The sequence below is a fragment of the Rhinopithecus bieti genome, unplaced genomic scaffold (assembly GCF_001698545.2).
Source record: "Rhinopithecus bieti isolate Rb0 unplaced genomic scaffold, ASM169854v2 scaffold_19939, whole genome shotgun sequence".
NCBI classification, from domain to species: domain Eukaryota; kingdom Metazoa; phylum Chordata; class Mammalia; order Primates; family Cercopithecidae; genus Rhinopithecus; species Rhinopithecus bieti.
This window is the reverse complement of record NW_016810019.1, coordinates 3459232-3471289: the sequence shown is the minus strand read 5'-3', so window position 1 is coordinate 3471289 and position 12058 is coordinate 3459232. Positions and strand designations below refer to the sequence as shown.

Sequence of the window (12058 nt, the reverse complement as noted above, 5' to 3'; positions counted from 1 at the left end):
TTTTGGGGGGGTGGGGGAACAGGCAGGGATGGGGATGGATATTTAAATAGCAGTCATACTGTGCTATACTGCTAACACAATAGTAATGCTAATATCAAAGGATAAAAGGATGTCATGGACCCAGACTTCCAAGAGGGGGCTTATAGAACATTCCAGCAAAATGAACTGAATGTAAGATATCAACCTAAGTGCCATTTCCGTACTGGCTCGGGGCCTGGCACAGGGCAGCAGGGAAGAGGGACAACTTGCCTCAGGTTGAGAGAGTTCCTGGGCTGCTTGCATCTCTCTCGTCCTCCCTGACAGGTTCAGTCCACTGCTATCATGGGTTCCAGTGACAGGCAAAGGCAGATGGATCCCAGGTCCCAGGAATGAAGCATCATGATGTGGTCCCCCAGGCCCCAGGCTTCACCAGTTACTTGGCAAGGCAGTACGGCCACTATCCTGTGGCCTATTATAGAATAATCAAGATCTCATGCCAGCATTTTTTGCTGAAGCCTCCCTGACAGACTGCGGTTTAGCCAATGAAGCCTGCCTTGAATTTTCACAGCGGCATTTAAAGCTCGAGTGTGGACCCATTTTGCTCCTGCTTTCGGGCTTTGCTCAGCTTACCAAAATGAGAGGTTTTCACTTCACACCCACAGAAAACAAGATGGCAGCCCGGGAAACTCCCCCTCTGCCTTGCAGCATTCTATGTCCTTAAAACAAAGGAACCTCATTTTTTTCAAACAGAGGCTAGACATCTCTTACAAAGGAAAGGTTGCAAAGGCTGGGCCGGTCAACATGTTTCCTATCCAACAGGCTCTCTTTGCCTCCAGTTACGTGACTTAGGATGCAGGAGTTCAGACGCATCAGAATGAACGATGTGTGGCTGTTCATGGCTTCCGGGCTTCAGATGACTGCGTCCTGCAACCTCCTACATCAAGATAAGGGTTGCTTGTGAAGGGACATGGACATTCTAATGGGGCTCTTCCCTGCCCAGCCAAACAAGATTTGTGCTCTCAACTCCCTTGCCTAGAAGTCCAATCTTCCCATCTCCCCTTGAAAACACTGCAATATGAAATGAAAGTTTAAAACAGTAACCAAGTAAAGAGAGCATCATGATCTCTCCCTCCTTCTGAATTCCTCTTTGGAATATCTCTTACTTTCCTCTTCCAGTCAATTCATTCCTCCCTGCATACTCAGCTCAAGTCTGTAAGTCTGTCCTCCTAAAATTGACTCCAGCCTCTCTAGATGAGCCCTTTTTCCTGAATTTGTACTATGCTTGAAGTCAGTTCTACTGGTTCAACACTGGGGTCACGGCGCCATTGTCTGCCATGTATGAATCCCTAATGGTACTCCGCCTTTCATAACACTTGACCTTAGAAGTAGCCAATCCCCTATTTGACCCAAGCAATAGAAATTTGTTTCTATTGGGATATAATTCACCTACATAAAATTCACAATTTTAGAGTGTACTCTTCAGTGTTTTATAGGATAGTCACAGAGTTATAGCAACATCATCACTATCTACTTCTAGAACGTTTTCATCACTCCATAAAGAAACACCATGCCCAGCAGCCATCACTCCCCTTTTCCCCCTATGCTCCCAGACCTCTGGCAAATAGTCATCTCATTTCTGTCTGGCAATAGCAATTTATAACTGACTTCATGCATTTTTATTTTCAGCCTGATTTCAAAGGCTAACACAAACATGAGATTGGCTGTTAACATTTTTGTACGTATTTCAAAAGATGACTTCAGTTGCATGAACACATGTATACATTTAACACATGCAAGGGAACATGGAGTGATAACAGCCAAAAAATGGTAATAAAATAGAAAAGAAAAGCAAAATTTGGGGAGTGTGTTGGTGATGATTTAGAAAGCGTTTGGAAAGAAAGGAGAAAGAAGGTCCCATGAAGATGGGAGATTATTCCTTTGTAGGCTTTCCACTGGGACACATCTAGTTTTCAGATTATTTTGATTTAGGCCAGGTATATGATCTTCATTTTTAAGAGTTTTTTTTAACTCTTAAAAGTTAAAAAAAAAATCTCTTCATTTTAAAGAGTTTTTTAACTCTTGAAAGACAATTTTTGGGATATAGAGTTGAAAGTTTCAGGGTGTCATTTTTTTCTATAAGATTTTCCCAAAAGAAACATTTAAAAAGATGATGTATATACCACTGCTTACTTAAAAAAATATAAAAACAGTAGATTTAAGAAGAAAAAGAAAAGAAAGAAATAAAGGACAGCCTTTACCATGTAGAAGTCATGTGCCAGATACAGCTAAGTGCACCATCTCTTCTCCATAACAATGAATCAGGGAGGGGTTAGTAATCCTAAATATGGAACCTGACCCTCAGGGAGTGACTGTCTTGCCCAGGATCACAGCAAAGATCTAACCAAGGCCCATCTGGCTTCAGACCTCAGGCTTATAACCTTGTTATTGGTTTTGAACAACATTGCAGTTCTATATATTCTCAAACTGGTTCCCCAAAAGTATCCTAATAAGAAAATTGATGTTGAACAGAAAACAGCAATAGGTATTATTACATCTTCTGGTCTTGGAGAACAGCTGGACAGGGAAGCGGCTTGGCTGTTCTGCTGGCTGTTCAGGGTCCTCCTGGCTTCTGTGGCCGTCCGTTCTTAATCGTAATATCAGAGCCTTTGACCTGACATGTACCCAAGGCCAGGCCCATCCAGAATGGTCAAGTTCTGGTTGGCACTAAGCCCCCAGCACACCAGTGCTACCCTGATCTCACTTGGCTCTGGAAACTTGCTCAATGGGAGGCTGAGGCCCCACCTTGGCCCTGGGATGGCCATGCTACCTGCACACGGCTCTCCCTACAGTATTGGTCTCTGAGGACTTGGTGAAGTGTCAGCCGTCTCTTTTGCCAGCTACCTGCCCTCTCCTCCTTCTGATCATTGAATAGTGATGCTCCTCAGTCCCTGCCTTCTCCTTCTCTTCTCTCTCCCCAGCGTCCACAGTCATTCCAGCCATTCACATGCCAATGACTCACTAGTTTTCATCCCCATGATGGGTAATTTTATATGTCAACATGACTGGGCTGCAGTGCCCACGTATTTGGTCAGACATTATTTTGGATGTTTCTGTGAGGGTGTTTTGGGGTGAGATTTACATTTAAACCAATGAACTTTGAGTAAAGAAGATTGCCCTTCATAATGTTGGTGGGCCTCAACCAATCAGTTGAAGGCCTCAATAAAACAAATATATATTGAGTCCTATAGGGTTAAGTTTGACTGGGAGTAACAGAAAAACCATAGAAGAATGAGTTTAAAAAGACAGAAGTTAATTTTCTTCTATTTATTAGAATTCCTGGGTTGGTTCAGGTCTCTATAAAGTCTGTAGAGACCCAGGTTTCTCCTCCCTTGTGCTTTGAAATCCTCAGTACAAGGCCCAAGGCAGCTCAAATTCTAGACATCACTTCTAAATGACATCTTTCAGCAAGCAGGAAAGAAGGAGGTGAAAAAAAAGTGCCTCCTCCCTGAAAGGTGCTCCTAGAACCTCCATTCTCATCCCATTAGCTGGATCTTGGTCACATGGTCACAGCTAGTTGCAAAGGATGCTGGGAGTTGTAGTCTATATTCTAGGTGGTCCTTTCATGACTAAGGAAGAGGAGATTGGGTATTAGAGGATGACTGCTAGTGTTGGCCACAAGTACCTACTGGGTAAATATGTACAGTAGATCTTCCATAACTGTTTGATAAATGTACATGTGCCAGGTTTTGTCTGCCTGTTTGGATAGACCTCTGCTCATGGTAGGTAGTCATGCTAGGACACTGGGTAATAAATAGAGTGCATTTCCCTCTTTCTGCCTACAGGTTATGTTCTGTTGGCTCGCGTGGGCTTCCTTCTAGCCCCTGCGTCTGGATCTGCCCTCCTGATACACACATGGTGAATGTGGAGATCATGGTGAAGGCACCCAGAGATTCCTGCCACAGGCAGGTCTTTTCCAGCTTTCTCCAACCCACAGCAGTACCTGGACCATAGCTGTCTGAGTCCTGAAGTGGGCGGTGAGCCCCCTCACTGCCTGTCACTCCACAGAAACAGATGTGCAAATGACTGGCTGTGGCCAAAGACACAGTCAGACATCCACCCCAGGAGCACAAGTTCCAGAAAGAAGACGGGAGAGAGAAGTTGAGACTAGAGGAGGAATGAGGCTCTGCTGGTCTTTCTCCCCACTGTTCCCTGTCCTTGGAGGTCAAAGTCAGTGTAAAGTCATAAAATTTTGTGAGATGCTGGCCCTGGGTAAGAATTAGAGGCCCCATGACAAGCACAGTAGCCAAAGCCTAAATCTAATTTGACATACCATGAAAATGAGGCAATTGTATGTTGGCCTTGCTGGAATCCCCATGTCACCCTCCATTAATTTCTTTGTCAAGGTAGTTTCCAAAATCTCTTTTCCTCAGCATCATAAATGCTAAGGGAAAACATCCTCAAGTGTTCTTAACACGCTTCAGGGGAGAGAGGCTGCTAACTGCCCAGAATCACGTCCTGAATCTACCGAAGACACTTTTGCTGCCTGTCCTATGACCAGAGAGTTCTCTGGCGTCCCTTTGCCGGCATGCCATTCTCTGCTAACATTCATCCAGTGGGAATCGCTCCTCCCCAGGTCCCCAGGAGAGACCTGGAAGCTGAGTTCAGCCCTGGCTTTTGAGCTTGACAATGACTGTTCCTTTGGGATAAAGGAACTGGAAATGCACTGTGGCTTGGGCACAGCGTCCCACATCCCATCTCTCATTCCGTTACACTTTGCCACTCCAGGATGTTTCGAAGTTTCCATTTGCAAATCAATTTAACAAGGTTCCAGGCTGAACCCACTGGTTAACAACATTAAAATGATTCTTCTTACTAGAGTGGGGGAAAAAACTACACACCTGCAAATTCCTTACTACCTTTAATCATGAACTTTCAGCCAGTGTTCCATATTTTAATTTCTCTAGGTACTGGGCCTGTATTTTCCACCTATGAAAATGTCTCCAAAATTTTGCTGCTGTAAGGAGATTTAAGGAGATGATGGGGTATAGGATAAGTGACTGTTTAATTTGAGCTTTAAAGAAATATAACCTACAATGGAAAGAATATATCTTATCCTTTAAAAAATGTTGTTGTATAAAAACTGGCTGGCTATTATTTCGTTCTCTTGACCTTAATTCTCTCAACATGGAAAAGTCAGTTCAAATGTAACCAATATGGTCAACCCCATACTAACATTTCAGGAAAGATAGTGGTTACAGGAATCAGTAAAGGTGTTTTGCTGTAGGCGTGGTGGCTGTTTTGATTAAATCACCTTTATCTCTTGTCGTCTACTAATGAGATACCTATGGTGGAGACATTTCAGAGAGCTTACTATTAAACAGATATGGATACTGGAGTCCAGGCTGGTTAAGTGAGGAGCATAAATCCATAGTGCAGAGGAAATTGACAACCTTCCCTGTGCGGAAGTTCTGTCCTGAGGCACCTTCCTCCATCATGGTCATGGTTTTCTCTCTCCTCTCTAACGTGGGCAGGACTCATATCAGGATCTCAGTTTTGGAGATGAGAAAACTGAGGCCCACTCATTATCTGTAGGAGTGATTTGCCAAGGCGGCAGGGCAGTTCAGACCCGACTCCAGCTTTCCACGTTCCAGTCCAGTTCCTCCCCCTCACTAGGCTCTTTTCTAGTGACCCATGATAGCTTCTGGCCTCAGACACGGTGCTCAACCACTTTAGGGGTTTAAGAACAGGGCTACAAGAGGAAAACAAAGCAAAACAAGGAGCAGGCAAGGTTTAGCTGGAGAATATGGTCCTTTCTCTGGTGTTTCTAAAAAGAAATGACCTTTTGTGTTCTAGCAGCCCTCAGGGTCTTTGACGAATTTCTCTGTGTCTCAGTGCCAGGGGTGGCTGAATGCTGGGGTCTCTGTGCTGCTTCATGTCTTGGCATGACTCTGTATGTGTGTTGTGGGGGGCAGATGGTGAGTGATGGGCAAAATTCTCCCCTCACCTCCTGCTTGCACTTCCCATTAATGCAAAAGCATATCTGGGTGCTTTCGCTCCACCTCAGGGTTGAAGGCTGTGTCGATTCCTGTCAAACACAGATTATATTTTGCTGTTCCATGTGAATCTGAGCTTGTGTTAATATCTTCTAGCTGGGCGCTGTGGTGCTCTCTCAGCTAGATCTTCATTTCACGTCTGTCCTGGGGCTCTTAGCTGTGCCAGCGGAGCCCTCCAGAGAGGCGACGGCTGTTCTCATTTTCTACCAGCCTGAGCGTGTCATGAACTTTCTGGCTCACTGGGAGTTGAGAATACAGATGAACATAAAAATTGAGAAAAGCTATTGGACGCTCTAAGAGGATGCCAGTCAAGCAAAAGAATAGTAGGTTCCCATTGCAATATTGGAACCAGCTCTCACATCCCAATTTCATAGTAACTCATGTATTATCTCTGTTTATTTTGAATGCTTCAGCAAAATCTATGTTAACAGAATTCTTTATGGATCTGAGTAGGCTATCCATCCTTTAAACAAATTGACACTGCCCACAGCCACCTCCCATGTCTCCTGGAAACACGCCCTTCCATGGTCAAAGAAACCCTGTAGAGAGTAGAAGAGCGCTTGTAGGAAGTAGACATCTTAGGTCCATGTCACTTACACTATTGAGTTATATAGAACCTTCTGCACAAGCAAAGCATTATTATCTTAATCAAAGTTGAAAATGACAAATAGAGGACAGAAATGAATTCCTAGCCTGTAGTTTCGTTTTCCCAAAAAAAAAAAAAAAAAAAAAAAAAAAAACTCTGTCTCTTAAATATAGGGTTTGTTTTGAGTAAATTGGTTGTATGCCCCAGGGCCTAACTATTCTAAGAAAATACATATTTTACATATTCTAAAATAAATAAAATTAGACACAGAGAAATGGAAGTGATAGGAATATATTTTTTTTCTCCTAAACTTCAAACAAGAAATCATTCTTTTGGGAAAATTGAGCTTGAGCTAGATGTTTTTAATGCTTTCCCAGCAGTTGCTTAAGAACAAAACATTATCTTGTGCGGGAACAGTAGGGGCATGAGAATGTTTAAGTATGTCTTAATGATTGAGGGGTCTTGCAAACATCTGAGTCATGAAGAAGTCGGGTCATAGTTTTTTAAGAACCTCTAGGCAAGGATGAGGGTATGGTCAAAAGAAAACGCTTGGATTTTAGTCCTAACAGGTTCCCATCTCTTTGGTACTTTCATGAATGTGCGCCGTCATTGAACTTACAAAACCTTGTCAAATCAAGCTGAGTTTCAACTCCCATTGATAAAAAAGAGAAAGTATCACATTGCAGGATTGTAAAGGAGGAAAAGATATAATGAAATCAAACAAGGCCTCCCTGCTTGTAGGAATCTGGCCTCCTCCATTGAGGTTGCGGGGAGTAAGTGTCTTGTAGCAGTTAATATTTCTGAAGGTAAAATTTGATCGGGGATACGTCTCATTCTTCACTTTTATTTCCTCTTACTTGAAAAGTCATATGTCTCCAGGAAAATTACTGGAGAAAATATACCTTTTCTTTCCCTGTACAACCCCGTGCCCTGGGACAAACGCATACTGCATGGGAATGAAAACGTGAACTTTTATGTTAACTTATTTCAAATGTTCAAAACTGGTTTCCAGGTTTAAATTTTACGGTGTTTTTTGAAATGGGAAATTTTAAGTGTGGGAAACTATGGTATCATTTTGGAATTTAAATCTTCTGTGGGAACATTATAAAAACTATTACCAAAGTCCATTCCTTCTTCTGGACATCACAGGCAGCAACACAAGTATGCTTTAATTGTGTATGTGAATGCAACATCAGGATTCTATAAAAAGAATAAAATAGATCCAGCATCCACCCTCTAAGACAACAATGACTCAGGCAGTGATATTACAGACATGCAGACAAACAAGGATACAGTGAGAAGGAATTACACATATCTGGTCATTGTGTACTTTTTTTTTTTTAATGACTTGTCATTTGGAGTCATCAGCTTATGCTAAAAGCATGAAGTTACAGTTGTCAGATAAAATACAGGATGGCCAATTACATTTGAATTTCAGGTAAACTATGAAGAACTTTTTAGTAAAAGTACATCCCATGAAATATTTGGGTTATATTTGTGCAAAAATGTAGTTGTTGTTTATCTGAAACATGTCTTTTTTTTTTTTTTTGAGATGGAGTCTCACTCTGTCACCCAGGCTGGAGTGCAGTGGCGTGATCTCAGCTCACTGCAATCTCTGCCTCCCGGGGTCAAGCGATCCTTCTGCCTCAAACTCCTGAGTAGCTGGATTATAGGTCCGTGCCACCGTGCCCAGCTAATTTTTGTATTCCTAGTAGAGACAGGGTTTCACCATATTGGCCAGGCTGGTCTTGAACTCCTTACCTCGTGATCTGCCCACCTCGGCCTCCCAAAGTGTGGCATTACAGGCGTGAGCCACCACACCTGGCTGTTTATCTGAAACTGGAGTTTAAATATAACTGGGAGCCCTGTAATTTTAAATATCAATTATTTATATTTTAAAAATTTTATTTCAATAGTTTTGGGGGACAGGTTGTGATTCTTTAGTGGTGATTTCTGAGATTTTGCTGCACCTGTCACCCAAGCAGTGTACACTGTACTTAAAGCCCTGTATTTTTATTTGCTCAATCTGACCACCTTACACGCAGAGAAATAGTTACTGCCATGACAGCCTTCTGGATCAAGAGAAGAAATCCCACTGGGCCCCAGAGGTGGTGGTAACTTACTGCTGATTAGAAAACTCTCACAGCATTTCTAGCTTCTCTCTCCCCACGGAGAAAGACCCTCTTCCCAACTACATTCTATATCCTCTCTTAGAAGTCGGAATGAGTGGAATGAAAGTGGCATTGGTATCTTGGTGTGGTCTTAGAATTGTCCTCCAAGATTATTCCTATCACCTGAAGTTTCACAAGTGGTATTTCAGTTTCACAAATATTTATTAAGCACAGACTGCTTTGCAGAACAATATGTTGGGTTGGGTCTCTTTTCTCAAGAAGTTCAGAGCCCCAAAGGGAAGACTAGCGTGTCTACAGCTGATGCTATTCAAGGCAAAGTGTGGGAAAATAGAGAAAATGCAACAGGATTCATAGAGTGAGACAAGTAAATTCTCTGAGGAGTGGGAGATGAGAGAAGAGTTCATGGATAAATGAGTGGATGAATGGGATTGGCCAGAAAGGAAAAATCTTGCGGGCAGAGATACAAATCAACAGCTCTGCATGCTGAGAGGACAGAATCACCAAAGAGATGGAAGTAAGAATGTGTGGTCGGAGGGATTCTCTGTTCCACCCCAGGAAGGGGTGATTCATTCATTCATTTGTTTATTCAGTAGATATTTATTGAATCCCAATGCATAAATTAATTGCATTGTGTAAAATTGTGAAATTGCAATTGTGTGAAGAACTATGTAAAGAAATTCATGTTGCCATGAAAGGTGGTGTAGGAGGCATGATCTGGAGAGAGGTTGGCCAAGGCCTTTGTGAGAGAGGTAAAGACTGAGGAGAATAGAATTAGTCTGGTGACAAGAGGTGGTGAGGGCCTGGGAGGAGGAGAACTAAGGCAGCTGAAACAGCATGTGTGAAGGCCCTATGGCAGAAGGAAGCACGGGGCATCCAAGGAATTGAAAGCAATCTTGGCGCACAGGGAGCATGGTGGGATGTTAGGCTTGAGAGGCACAAAATTCTTTAACAGATCCCAAAAGGCCTTGCATGGATCTACATAGCCACTGGAGCCATGCAAGGCCTTTTGAGAACTGTTAAGGATTTTTCTCTTAATCCTGGAGCACTATGGAATCGTTTTATGTATTTAAGCAGGAGTGTAACATAATTAGCCTTCAGTGTGAAGGAATCCCTCTGGTTGCATAGGAGGGGAGATATTGGAAGGGAACCAGAGAGCTATAAGGAGACTGGTTAGGAGGCTACTGCAGAAATTTGGGCAGAAGTTGAAAGGACCCTATATTCTCCTGCTCTCCCTGTATCTCTCCTAATACTATTTTTTTTGCTATGGAGGAATGCAGAAGTAACACCACTAGGCCCCCATCAGCATGCCCACACAGCATCTGGGTCTTGGCCCAGCAAAGTGAAAAGAATTTCCCAAGTCACTATGTATGGTTTTTGCTAGAGGCTGGTAGGGCATGGGGTATCATAACTGAACAAGAGCAACTCTCTGGAGCTCTGAGGGGATATTTCAAGCCTCAAAGAGTTAGGGGAATGTAGGCAGATTCACAAGCCACCTGGCCTTGGTGCTCCAGAACCACCTTTCCTATGCCAAGCACGTGCCAAGGCAGGGCCCCCATCTGGCTGGAATCTTCCCAGTGAGACCATCTCCCATTGGTTCCTCTCCTGCCAGGTGTATGTGCAGCAGGAGGGCAGAATATTTCTGCAATACTTGGCCAACTTGTGGAAACACTCCGGCCCACTCTGGTACCACCACAGAGGCACCTCTGCTCTTGTTGGCTGTATTCACCAAACAGTTATCAAGAAGTGTAGGTGGTATCTCTTTCACAGTATTGATTAGTATTTAATTTTTTTTTTTTTTTTTTTTTTTTGAGACAGGTCTCACTCTGTCAGGCTAGAGTGTGGACCTTCTGGCTCAAGTGATCCTCCCACCTCAGCCTCCTGAGTAGCTGGGACTACAGGTGCGTGCCACCATGCTTGGCTAATTCTTACGTTTGTTTTTGTAGAGACAGGGTTTCGCCATGTTGTCCAGGTTGGTCTCAAACTCTTGGCCTCAAGCGAGTCTCCTGCCTTGACCTCCCAAAGTGCTGGGATTACAGGCGTGAGCCACCCTGCCCGGTGGAATTCTGATATATTTATTACAAACCCGGGATTCAATAGAGCCTTTGCAGTAGGCTGTTTATATCAACAGATATGAATTGATTTAGGTGACATTCTGTCTTTTGTGCAAACTCAGAGCCAGCCCCACGTGGATGGCATATTTGCAGGTTGACCCACTCTCACTCACCTTTTAACTTGACTGCAGACCAAGCCTCTCTTGGAGAAGCATTTTTCAACCTCCCATGCTCACGAACGCCAGGAAACAGGGTGACAAAGTGACGATAAGGATAGTAGGTCACTTTGGCACTCAGGCCCTGGAGAAATGTAAAGTATGGCCATTGGACTCGTGGTTCCAGACCGATACTGTTCTGGGGGACCATCAGTCACCTGTATCAGATCCTTCAAACAGTGGAGCCAGGGTTCCTCAACTTTGGCATGATTGACATTCTGGGCTGGATAATTCTTTGTTGTTGGAGAGTATCCTGTGCATTTCAGGATGTTTTGCAACAGCTGTGGCCTGTACACATTAGATGCCAGTAGCATCCACCTTCTTCCATTTTGACAGCCAAAAATATCTCTACACATTGGCAAATAACCCCTGGGAGGCAAAATTGCCCCTAGTTGGTTGCCCTGGTGTAGTCTTCCATCCTCATTGATCTAATGGGAAGACTAGGATCTGGAGAGGGAAGAGAGGGAAGAGTGCCTTTTGAGGGCCCATGAGTACATGGAGGCAACCTTGGAATTAGCCTAGTCCAGGTCTATCTAACAGCCCTTTTTTTTCTGAACTTTGCTTCTTTTTGTCAATGTTCCCATTCTAGATACTGCTCCTTACTTTTTCCTTTTTGTTCTAATTTTTTTCTGGGGTCACCTTTCTCCCAAGGTCTACCTGGAAACACTGAGATTTGCAAAGTTGAATTCCAATGCAGCAGAAGAGCCTGGCCCAGGGAAAACTCTAAACAAGATGAGGGCTGAGGCTTCTCATTTCTGCCTTCCAGCAACCCGGCAGAGTGACAGAAACAATGTAGATTCTTTGTGTGTGTGTGTGTGTGTGTGTGTGTGTGTGTGTAGTGTGCACCAAAGGTTTTCTTGTCTTATATCTTGTCTCTTTTTATTTCTTGTCTCTAGTTATTTGTCCCCTACTCATAAGCACATGTCCTTATATCCATCTCTTGTTTTTTGAAACTGACTCTGAAGTCTTCATTTACAGCAAAATATAAATACCTGATCATAATCACAAATGATCACCTTCCATAGAGTTGGAATATCCCCAA

General features: G+C 43.3%; 1 protein-coding gene across 1 annotated transcript in view; it reads right to left on the bottom strand.

Moving 5' to 3' along the window:
• The window catches only part of NEDD9 (neural precursor cell expressed, developmentally down-regulated 9), a 201891-nt gene that overhangs the window by 62414 nt on the left and 127419 nt on the right, over nucleotides 1-12058 (bottom strand). The gene's annotated exons all lie outside the window — the stretch shown is intronic.